At 45.0% G+C, this 10,970-nt stretch overlaps 1 pseudogene; it reads left to right on the top strand.

Annotated features, from left to right (window-relative positions):
• Window positions 1–9,476: 9,476 nt before the first annotated feature.
• On the top strand, window positions 9,477–10,458 carry LOC100587639 (annotated as a pseudogene).
• Window positions 10,459–10,970: the final 512 nt, after the last annotated feature.

Below are 10,970 nucleotides of genomic sequence, written 5' to 3'. Positions count from 1 at the left end.
ATCCTGATCCTTCTGTAATTTGTTTCACAATGGCTGAAGCCCTGAGTTTTAGAGAAAACAAAGTGGCAAATTTATATCTCAAAGCACAGAAAGAAAATTTAAGCTTTTTGAAAAAGGAGTTTGGGTGTGTTAGAGAAAGATTAAAAATCAATGCCATTCATAGCTTGCCAGGAGCTTTAAAAAAAAAAAAAGCACTGGACTCGGTGGCTCATGCCTGTAATCCCAGCACTTTGGGAGGCTGAAGTGGGAGGATTATGTGAGGTTGCGAGTTCAAGGCCAGCCTGGCCAACATGGTGAAACCCCATCTCTACTAAAAATACAAAAATTAGCTGGGTGTGGTGGCGGGCGCCTGTAATTCCAGCTACTTGGGAAGCTGAGGCAAGAGAATCGCTTGAACCCAGGAGGCACAAGTTGCAATGAGCAAAGATTGCACCACTGCACTCTAGCCTGGGTGACAGAGCAAGACTCTGTCTCAAAAAAAAAAAAAAAGAAAAAGAAAAGAAAAAAAAGGGGTGCCAAGGAAACACAAAATCATAAGAATTTACCATAGGATTTTACAAGGAAACATATAGATGAGCCTAGAGGGAATTTGGAAATCTTATTAAAATAATCAGCTAAATCCCAGAAAGTTGTATTTTGGAGACTAACCTAGCTAGATGGTTTTTAATTTAGTCTCTGTTTTCTCACTGCATTGCTAAACTCAGGGCAGGGCCCATTAATGCAAAGCATTTGCAGTTTGGGGGGCCTAATAATTTAAATATTTAAATAATTTAAATATGTGAAAGCAGGCACAGCTGGAAAACAGAGCACCCAGCTCTTTAAATATTATATATATATTTTTTTATTATTTGTTTATTTTTTTTTTTTTAGACAGAGTCTTGCTCTGTTGCCCAGGCTGGAGTACAGTGGCGTGATCTCAGCTTACTGCAACCTCTGCCTCCCAGGTTCAAGTGATTCTTGTGCCTCAGCCTCCTGGGTGAGTAGCTAGGGTTACAGGCATGTGCCACAACGCCTGGCTAATTTTTTGTGTTTTTAGTAGAGATGGGGTTTTACCATGTTAGCCACACTGGTCTAGAACTCCTGACCTCAGGTGATCCACCTGCCTCGGCCTCCCCAAGTGCTGGGATTACGGTGTTAGCCACTGCGCCCGGCCTAAAAACCAAGAATTCTAATTTTACATTGAATCCTTGGTCCCCCCAAAAGAGGGAAATACCATGAGACTAGCACCATGTTTCCACAGTGCACCTTACTGCAAGGACATTCCCCCAAAGCTGGTGGGTAACCAACACCAACCAACCCACTCTGTGATCAGCCCATCCCCCATGGAAGTTTTTTTGTTGTTGTTCTTTTTTTTTTTTTTGAGACGAAGTCTTGCTCTGTCACCCAAGCTGGAATGCAGGGGCGTGATCTCGGCTCACTGCAACCTCCGCCTCCAGGGTCCAAGCTATTCTCCTGCCTCAGCCTCCTGAATAGCTGGGACTACAGGTGTGCATCACCATGTCCGGCTAATTTTTGTATTTTTAGTAGAGACGAAGTTTCACTATGTTGGCCAGGCTGGTCTCGAACTCCTGATCTTGTGATCCACACGCCTTGGCCTCCCAAAGTTCTGGGATTACAGGCATGAGCCACTGCATCTGGCCTCCCCCTGGAAGTTTTTTTTTTTTTTTTTTTTTTTTTTTTTTTTTTTTTTTTTTGAGACGGAGTCTCGCTCTTTCACCCAGGCTGGAGTGCAGTGGCGCGATCTCGGCTCACTGCAGGCTCCACCCCCCGGGGTTCACGCCATTCTCCTGCCTCAGCCTCCCGCGTAGCTGGGACTACAGGCGCCTGCCACTGCGCCCGGCTAATTTTTTGTATCTTTAGTAGAGATGGGGTTTCACCGTGTTAGCCAGGATGGTCTCGATCTCCTGACCTTGTGATCCGCCCACCTCGGCCTCCCAAAGTGCTGGGATTACAGGCGTGAGCCACCGCGCCCGGCCCTCCCCCTGGAAGTTTTATCCCTTGATGGTGAATGCTCTCATAGCTCCAAGTGTACTAACCTGTAGTCTCCTACTAACCTGTAGTCTCCTGCAGTAACAATTATTTATCACAACTGAAGTCAACCACCTCCAAAACTGCAGCTTTTACCAGTGACTTGCCAGTCATCACAAACACAAAGGTCAAGTTATCTCATAGTACAAAGTAACCCCTGGTACCTCCAAAAGTCAAAGACAGGCCGGGCATGGTGGCTCACGCCTGTAATCTCAGCACTTTGGGAGGCTGAGGTGGGCAGATCACCTGAAGTCCGGAGTTCGAGACCAGCCTGACCAACATGGAGAAACCCTATCTCTACTAAAAATACAAAATTAGCCAGGCGTGGTGGCGCATGCCTGTAATCCCATCTACTCTGGAGGCTGAGGCAGGAGAATGGCTTGAACCCGGGAGGCGGGGGTTGCTGTGAGCCGAGATCACGCCATTGCACTCCAGCCTGGGCAACAAGAGTGAAACTCCATCTCAAAAAAAAAAAAAAAAAAAAGTCAAAGACAGAAAGACATCAGATAACTCAATACAAAGCTTTAAACCTGAGAAGAATATGTCCACCATTCTTCAGACTCCATAGGAAGAGAGAAGACCCCAAAAAAGGGGTTAGTGGTGCCTTTTTCTGTGTTCCTTAAAGGGTCTGAGTCACTGTAAGTTCCCTCTAAGCCAAATGCAGTGGCCCACACCTGTAATTCCAATACTTTGGGAGGCCAAGGCAGGCAGATCAATAGAGCCCAGGAGTTTGAGACCAGCCTGGCCAACATGATGAAACCCCATCTCTACTAAAAGTACAAAAATTAGCTAGGCGTGGTGGTGCACACCTGTAATCCCAGCTACTCAGGAGGCTGAGGCAGGAGAATCGCTTGAACCCGGGAGATGGAAGTTGTAGTGAGCTGAGATCGTGCCACTGCACTCCAGCCTAGGAGACAAGAGCAAGACTCTGTCTCAAAAAAAGAGTCCACTCTCTGCTTCCATAGCACCCTGTGTATGTCTCTATTAGGGTATTTATCACATTGTACTGTGGTTGGGTATTTACCTGTGTTTCCCTTTAGTTTCTAGAAAGGAAAATTTATTCAACTTTCTATTCTTCTGGCCTATAGAATGCTCTTGAAAAATGTTTTTATTTTCAGTATTTCCATTTATTCAAATTCTATGACTTGTTGCTTTCCCAAGGAAGAGATCCTTTAACATTTCCTTTTTCTCCTCCTCTCAGCCAATTATATTACCCCACACAGCCAGTTGTTCATTTGGGGTATAACCCCTATCCCTTCCACTGCAATAGAGCATCTTCTTTAATCTCCAGGAGAGAATGGAATGCATTCCTGATCTTTAAGAGGTGGCAATACTGACCAAAAAATGTACCTTCTTCATCCTAGATTTTCTATCCTCCTCAATTTGTTCATCTAGGTTATATTTGGGAAGGAGAGGAAGATCTAGATACCCTCTCCCGAAATTCTTGGGAGCCTGGGGAGAAAAAATTTTCTAACAAAATAAACCTATCTGCTACTCTGAAAAAAAGCTGGAGTCTAGGGTCAAGGTAACTTGCAAACATTGGCTCCTCCTAGTACCACCTAGTGGACAATAATAAACTAACACATAGGTTCTGAGCCCATGAAAGTAAATGACCAGTCCTAAAATAACTCACTTCCAGATCCCTAGAATCTTGCTATTTGCACGTTATGACAGAATCACATGCAAGGTGGAGAGCAAGATTAAATAAATGGCCTTAGAAATAGAAAAGAAAGTCAGGGGATAATTTAATTTGCCATAAGCTACACGGGCCCATTGGGGAAGTAATTAAAATAATATCCTTCTACCTCACACATCCCAAATATAGGAACCAGAAGAAGGAAAGGATGTGTGATACCTCAGCCCCTCACAATTGGTTGTATCGGTGGCTTTCAAATTTATTTTATATATATATATATACAGTATTATGTACAGTTATGTGTTGCTTAGCAACAGAGATGTGTTCTGAGAAATGCATCATTAGGCCTTTTCGTCACTGTGCAAACATTATAGAGTGTACTTACATACTAGATGGTATAACCTCCTACACACCTAGGTTATATAGTATGGCCTATTGCTCTTAGGCTACAAACCCCTATGGCATGTACAAGCATCTACTGAATACTATAGGCAAATGTAACACAATAGTAATTTATTTGTGTATCTAAACATGTAAACACAGAAAAGGTACAGAAACATTAGGATATAAAAGGTAAAAAGTGGTACACCATGAATGGAGTTTGCAGGACTAGAAGTTGCTCTGGGTGAGTCAGTGAGTGAATGTGAAGGCCTAGGACATTATTGTACACTACTGTAGACTTTATTAAAGTATACTTAGCCTGCACTAAATTTATAAGAAAGTATTTTTCTTCAATAATAATTTAACCTTAGCTTACTATAAGTTTTTTTTTTTTTTTTGAGATAGCGTCTCACTGTGTCACCAAGTAGAGTGCAGTGGTGCAATTTCAGCTCACTGCAACCTCCATCTCCCGGGTTCAAGTGATTCTCCTGCTTCAGCCTCCCGAGAATCTGAGATTACAGGCACGCACCACCACACCTGGCTAAGTTTTTGTCTTTTTAGTAGAGACAGAGTTTCACCATGTTGGCCAGGCTGGTCTCGAACTCCTGGCATCAAGTGATAAACCCACCTCGGCCTCCCAAAGTGTTGGGATTACAGGCATGAGCCACCGCACCCAGCTGATATTTTTACTTTACAAACTTTTAAATTTTTTGTTAACTTTTTGACTCTTTTGTAAAAAACACTTAGCTTAAAACAGAAACACATTGTACAGCTGTACAAAAATATTTGTTTATATCCTTATTCTATAAGCTTTTTTCTATTTTTATTTATTTACTTATTTATTTTGAGATGGTGTCTTGCTCTGTTGCCCAAGCTGGAGTGCAGTGGCGCGATCTCAGATCACTGCAACCTCTGCCTCCTGGGTTCAAGCAATTCTCCTGCCTCAGCCTCCTAAGTAGCTGGGATTACAGGCACACGCCACAGTGCCCAGCTAATTTTTTTGTATTCTTAGTAGAGACCGGGTTTCACCATGTTGGCCAGGCTGGTCTTGAACTCTTGATCTCAAGTGATCCGCCTGCCTCGGCCTCCCAAAGTGCTGGGATTACAAGGCGTGAGCCACCACGCCCGGCTCTTTTTTCTATTTTTAAAATTTTTATTTTATTTTATTTGTATTGTATAAACTTTTTTGTTAAAAACTAAGACATGGGACAGGGCGCAGTAACTTCTAGTAATGTTTTAGTAACTTTTAGTCTCTACTAAAAATACCAAAAAAAAAAACCATAGTCGGGCGTGGTGACACACGCCATAGTCCCAGCTACTCAGGGAGGCTGAGGGAGGAGAATTTCTTGAACTCAGGAGGCAGAGGTTGCAGTGAGCCAAGATCGCACCACTCCACTACAGCCTGGGTGACAGAAGGAGACCCTATCTCAAAAAAACAAAACAAAACAAAAACAAACAACAACAACAGAAAAACCTAAGACATGGGAGCTGGGCGTAGTGGCTCATGCCTGTAATCCCAGCACTTTCAGAAGCTGAGGTGGGCTGACTGCTTGAGCCTAGGAGTTTGAGACCAGCCTGAGCAACATAGTCAGAACTCATCTCTAGAAAAAAAATTTTTAAATTAGCAGGGTGTGGTGGCACACACTTGTAGTCCCAGCTACTAAGGACGCTGAAGTCCAAGGATTTAAGGCTGCAGTAAGCCGTTATCGTACCACTGCACTCCAGCCTAGGTGACAGAGATCCTGTCTCAAAAAAAGAAGGCCGGGAGTGGTGGCTCACACCTGTATCCCAGCACTTTGGGGGGCCGATGCAGGCAGATCACTTGAGGTCAAGAGTTAGAGACCAGCCTGGACAACATGGTGAGACCCCGTATCTACTAAAAATACAAAAATTAGCTAGGCATGGTGGTGCACCTGTAATCCCAGTTACTGGGGAGGCTGAGGCAGGAGAATCATCTGAGCCCAGGAGGTGGAGGTTGCAGTGAGCCTAGATCGTGTCACTGCACTCCAGCCTGGGCAACAGAGCAAGAGTCTGTCTCAAAAAAAAAAAAAATTAACTGAGCATGATGGAGTAAGCCTACGGTCCCAGCTACATAGGAGGCTGAGGCAGAAGGATCACTTGAGCCCAGGAAGTCAAGGCTGCAGTTAGCTGTGTTTTCACCACTGCACTCCAGCTTGAATGACAGAGAGGTGCTGCCTCACAAAAACAAAAACAAAAGCTAACACACATATTAGCTTAGGCCTACACAGGATCAGGATCATCAATATCACTGTCTTCCACCACCACATTTTGTCCCACTGGAAAGTTTTCTGGGGCAATAACACACATGGTGCTGTCATCTCCTATAACAATGCCTCCTTCTAGAATACCTCCTGAAGGACCTTCCTGAGGCTATTTTACAGTTACCTTTTTTTTTTTTTTTTTTTTTTTTGAGATAGATTCTCACTCTGTTGCCCAGGCTGGAGTGCAGTGGCATGATCTTGGCTTACTGCAACCTCTGCCTCCCAGTTCAAGCAATTCTCCTCCCTCAGTCTTCCGAGTAGCTGGGATTACAGGCGCGTGTCACCACACCTGGCTAATTTTTGTATTTCCTAGTAAAGCGGGGGTTTCACCACTTTGGCCAGGCTGGTCTCAAACTCCTGACCTCAAGTTATCCACCCTCCTCGGCCTCCCAAAGTGCTGGGATTACAGGCGTGAGCCACTGAGCCCGGCCAATAATGGTTTTTAAAGTATAGATTCCTGTAAGATATCTAAATTTACAAAGCATCAAACATCTCTGTATAAGCCAATTAAATCTCACATATAAAATCTCTATAATTTTATAGGGATCCTATGAAAGGGAACTCAGGCTGCTTTTGGTCTCACACTTGACTGGGGTGCTCAGTCAAGTACTCATTAACTGTTCAGTTGTGTGTGAGGCACTAATTGTCCCCCATCTTCTGTTCTGCACATGACTTGCAGCCTCATTCAAATATTTGAGAATGTACTATGTCAGGGACTGAGGATGCAATGATGATAAATACAATCCCAGGGCTTGAGGAATTCATAGTTTAATAAGGAGGAGGGCTGGCTGGGCACAGTGGCTCATGCCTGTAATCTCAGCACTTTGGGAGGCCGAGGCTGGCAGATCCCCTGAGGTCGGAAGTTCGAGACCAGCCTGACCAACATGGAGAAACCCCATCTCTACTAAAAATACAAAAATTAGCCAGGCGTGGTGGTGCATGCTTGTAATTCCAGCTATTCGGGAGGCTGAGGCAGGAGAATCGCTGGAACCTGGGAGGCAGAGGTTGTGGTGAGCTGAGATTGCACTCCAGCCTGGGCAACAAGAGCAAAACTTTGTCTCAGAAAAAAATAAAAAATAAATGCTACTACAAAGTTAAGTTTGAGCTGGGCGCAGTGGCTCATGCCTATAATCCCAGCACTTTGGAAGGCTGAGGCGGGTGGATCACTTGAGGTCAGGAGTTCAAAACCAGCCTAGCCAATATGGTAAAACCTGTCTCTACTAAAAATTAAAAAAAAAAAAAAAAATTAGCTAGGCATGGTGGTGCACGCCTATAATCCCAGCTACTCAGGAAGCTGATACAGGAGAATCGCTTGGACCTGGAAGGTGGAGGTGACAGTGAGCCGAGATCACGCCACTGCACTCCAGCCTGATGACAGAGTGAGACTTCGTCTGAAAAAAAAAAAAAAGCCAGGAATGGTGGCTCACACCTGTAATCCCAGCACTTTGAGATGCCAAGGCTGGTGGATCACTTGATATCAGGAATTCAAGACCAGCCTGACCAACATGGTGAAACTCTGTCTCTACTGAAAATACAAAATTAGCCAGACATGGTGGCACACAGTACTTGGGAGGCTGACGCAGGAGAATCACTTGAACCTGGGAGGCAGAGTTTGCAGTGATCTGAGATCGCGCCATTGCACTCCAGCCTGGGCAACAACAGCGAAACTCCATCTCAAAAAAAAAAAACAAAATTAAAAAAAAAAAAGAAGGCCAGGTGTGGTGGCATGAGCCTGTAGTCCCAGCTACTTGGGAGGCTGAGGCAGGAGAATCGCTTGAACCCAGGAGGCAGAGGCTGCAGTGAGCCGAGGTCGCGCCACTGCACTCCAGCCTGGGTGACAGAGCAAGACTCTGTCTCAAAAAAAAAAAAAAAAGTAAGTTTGGAGTTAAAAAGCAAACAAATAAGGGTGCATAAATTAACATTTGAGAGTACAAGGCAGGCGGATCACCTGAGGTCAGGAGTTCGAGACCAGCCTGGCCAACGTGGCAAAATCCCGTCTCTACTAAAAATACAAAAATTAGCCAGGTGTGGTGGCACACGCCTGTAATCCCAGCTACTCGGGAGGCCGAGACAGAGGAATCACTTGAACTCGGGAGGCGGAGGTTGCAGTGAGCCAGGATCATGCCACTGCACTCCAGCCTGGGTGACAGGGTGAGACTCCATCTCAAAAAAAAAAAGACTTCAAGACCAGCCTGTCCAACACGGTGAAACCTCGTCTCTTACTACAAATACAAAAATTAGCTGAGCATGGTGTTGGACGCCTGTTATCCAAGCTACTCGGGAGGCTGAGGCAGGAGAATTGCTCGAACCTGGGAGGTGAAAGTTGCAGTGAGTCAAGATTGCACCACTGCACTCTAGCCTGGGCAATACAGCGAGACTCCATCTCAAAAAAAAAACCATATATATGTATGTATACACATACTTGTGTGTGTGTATATATATACACATATATATGCGCATATATATACACATATATGTATATATGTATGTATATATGTGTATATACATATATACGTATGTGTATATATTATATATGTGTGTGTGTATATATATATGTATATGAATAAAGGAAGGCTTCCCAGACAGAATAACATTTAAGAGAGCCAAAGGCTAAGAAAAATTTCATTAGGGGCCAGGCTCGGTGGCTCACGCCTGTAATCCTAGCACTTTGGGAGGCTGAAGCAGGCAGGTGGCTTTAGCTCAGGAGACCACCCTAGGTAACATAGCTAAACCCCATTTCTATCAATTAAAAAGAAAAGTTCATTAGGGGGTCAGGAAATGTTCTAGGCAGAGGGACAAGCAGAGGCAAAGGACTGAGACTCAGACAGAATATGGGTCATTTAAAGAACTGAAAGAAGTTCAGTATAGCTGCAGCATTGAGTTCGATCAGAGTTGGAGAATGGAAAGACATGATGCTGGAGTTAAGCAGGGCCAGATTATGTGTGAGCTTATGAATCAGGCTAAGAACTCTGAACTGTTGAGATAGTTCATTACAGCTGACTTCCCACTCCTTTCGTCTCTACCCCCACAGCTAGCTAAAGAAAAAGGCTGCGATAAATGAGGGTATGGAAACCAGAGGACATGTAAAAATTAAGTGACAGATCTTTTGCATGTAAGTTCCTCTACATGTATCACTAATTTGCCCCACAATGCCATCTTGGGGTGGCATCGAAGAAGGTCAAATTTCAAAAGAGCTGTACTAGGTGCAGCTGTGAAATAAGATTATCTTCAGAAACAGGAAGGAAGGTACAAAACTCCCATTGCTATTCAGCACACTAATGGCAACATATAAATTAACATGTCAAGTTAAATTTGTTCTAAGTTTCATTTGATTATAACACTAATTCATTTACTGAAGTCTCAACAAACATGCAGAAATCAGTGTTGCTAATTTGGTCATAAACTCACAATTTTTAAAAATTAAATACCTCTGGCCAGGTGCAGTGGCTCACGCCTGTAATCTCAGCACTTTGGGAGGTTGAGGCAGGTGGATCACCTGAGATCAGGAGTTCAAGACCAGCCTGGCCAACATGGTGAAACCTCATCTCTACTAAAAATAAAAATAATTAGCCAGGCATGGTGGTGCACGCCTGTAATCCCAACTACTCAGGAAGGAGGCTGAGGCAGGAGAATCGCTTGAACCCGGGAGGTGGAGGTTGCAGTGAGCGGAGATTGCGCCATTGCCCTCCAGCCCGGGAAACAAGAGGGAAACTCTTGTCTCAAAAATAAAGTAAGTAAATAAATACCTCACCCTCATCTATACCAACTACAAGGTGGGCAAGGGTGACTTATGTGAAGGCACTCCCCGGGCAACTGAAGCCTTTTGAGACCCTGCCGTCCCAGAACCAGGGAGGCTAGGCCTTCCTTGTGGGCGACCAGATCTCCTTCGCTTACTACAACCTGCTGGACTTGCTGCTGATCCACGAGGTCCTGCCCACCAGCTGCCTGGATGTGTTCCCCCTGCTCTCGGCCTACATGGCACAACTCAGTGCCCGGCCCAAGCTCAAGGCCTTCCTGGCCTCCACTGAGCACCTGAACCACTCCATCAACGGCAACGGGAAACAGCGAGGGCTGGGGGGACCCTCAGCGGGAGGCAGGGGCCATTTGCCTCCCTTTCTCCAGGACCAATAAAGTTTCTAACAGAAAAAAAAAAATTAAAAGAAATATTGGGCTGGGCGTGGTGGCTCACACCTGTAATCCTAGCACTTTGGGAGGCTGAACTGGGTGGATCACCTGAGGTCAGGAGTTTGAGACCAGCCTGGCCAACATGCTGAAACTCCGTCTCTGCTAAAAATACAAAAATTAGGGGGGTGTGGTGGTGGGTGTCTATAATCCCAGCTACTCGAGAGGCTAAAGCAGGAGAATGGCTTGAACCCGGGAGGCGGAGGTTGCAGTGAGCTGAAACCGCGCCACTACACTCCAGCCTGGGAGACAGAGCGAAACTCCATCTCACAAAAAAAGAAAAAAGAAAAAAAATATATCAGCTGGACACGGTAACTCACGCCTAAAATCCCAGCACTTTAGGAGGCCAAGGTGGGTTGATCACCTGAAATCAGGAGTTCAAGACCAGCCTGGCCAACATGGTGAAACCCCATCTCTACTAAAAAATTAGCCAGGTGTGGTGGTGGGCGCCTGTAATCCCA

The sequence above is a fragment of the Nomascus leucogenys genome, chromosome 11 (assembly GCF_006542625.1).
Source record: "Nomascus leucogenys isolate Asia chromosome 11, Asia_NLE_v1, whole genome shotgun sequence".
Classification (NCBI taxonomy): domain Eukaryota; kingdom Metazoa; phylum Chordata; class Mammalia; order Primates; family Hylobatidae; genus Nomascus; species Nomascus leucogenys.
Note: the sequence above shows the minus strand (reverse complement) of the source record. Positions and strands in the feature narration are given on the sequence as shown.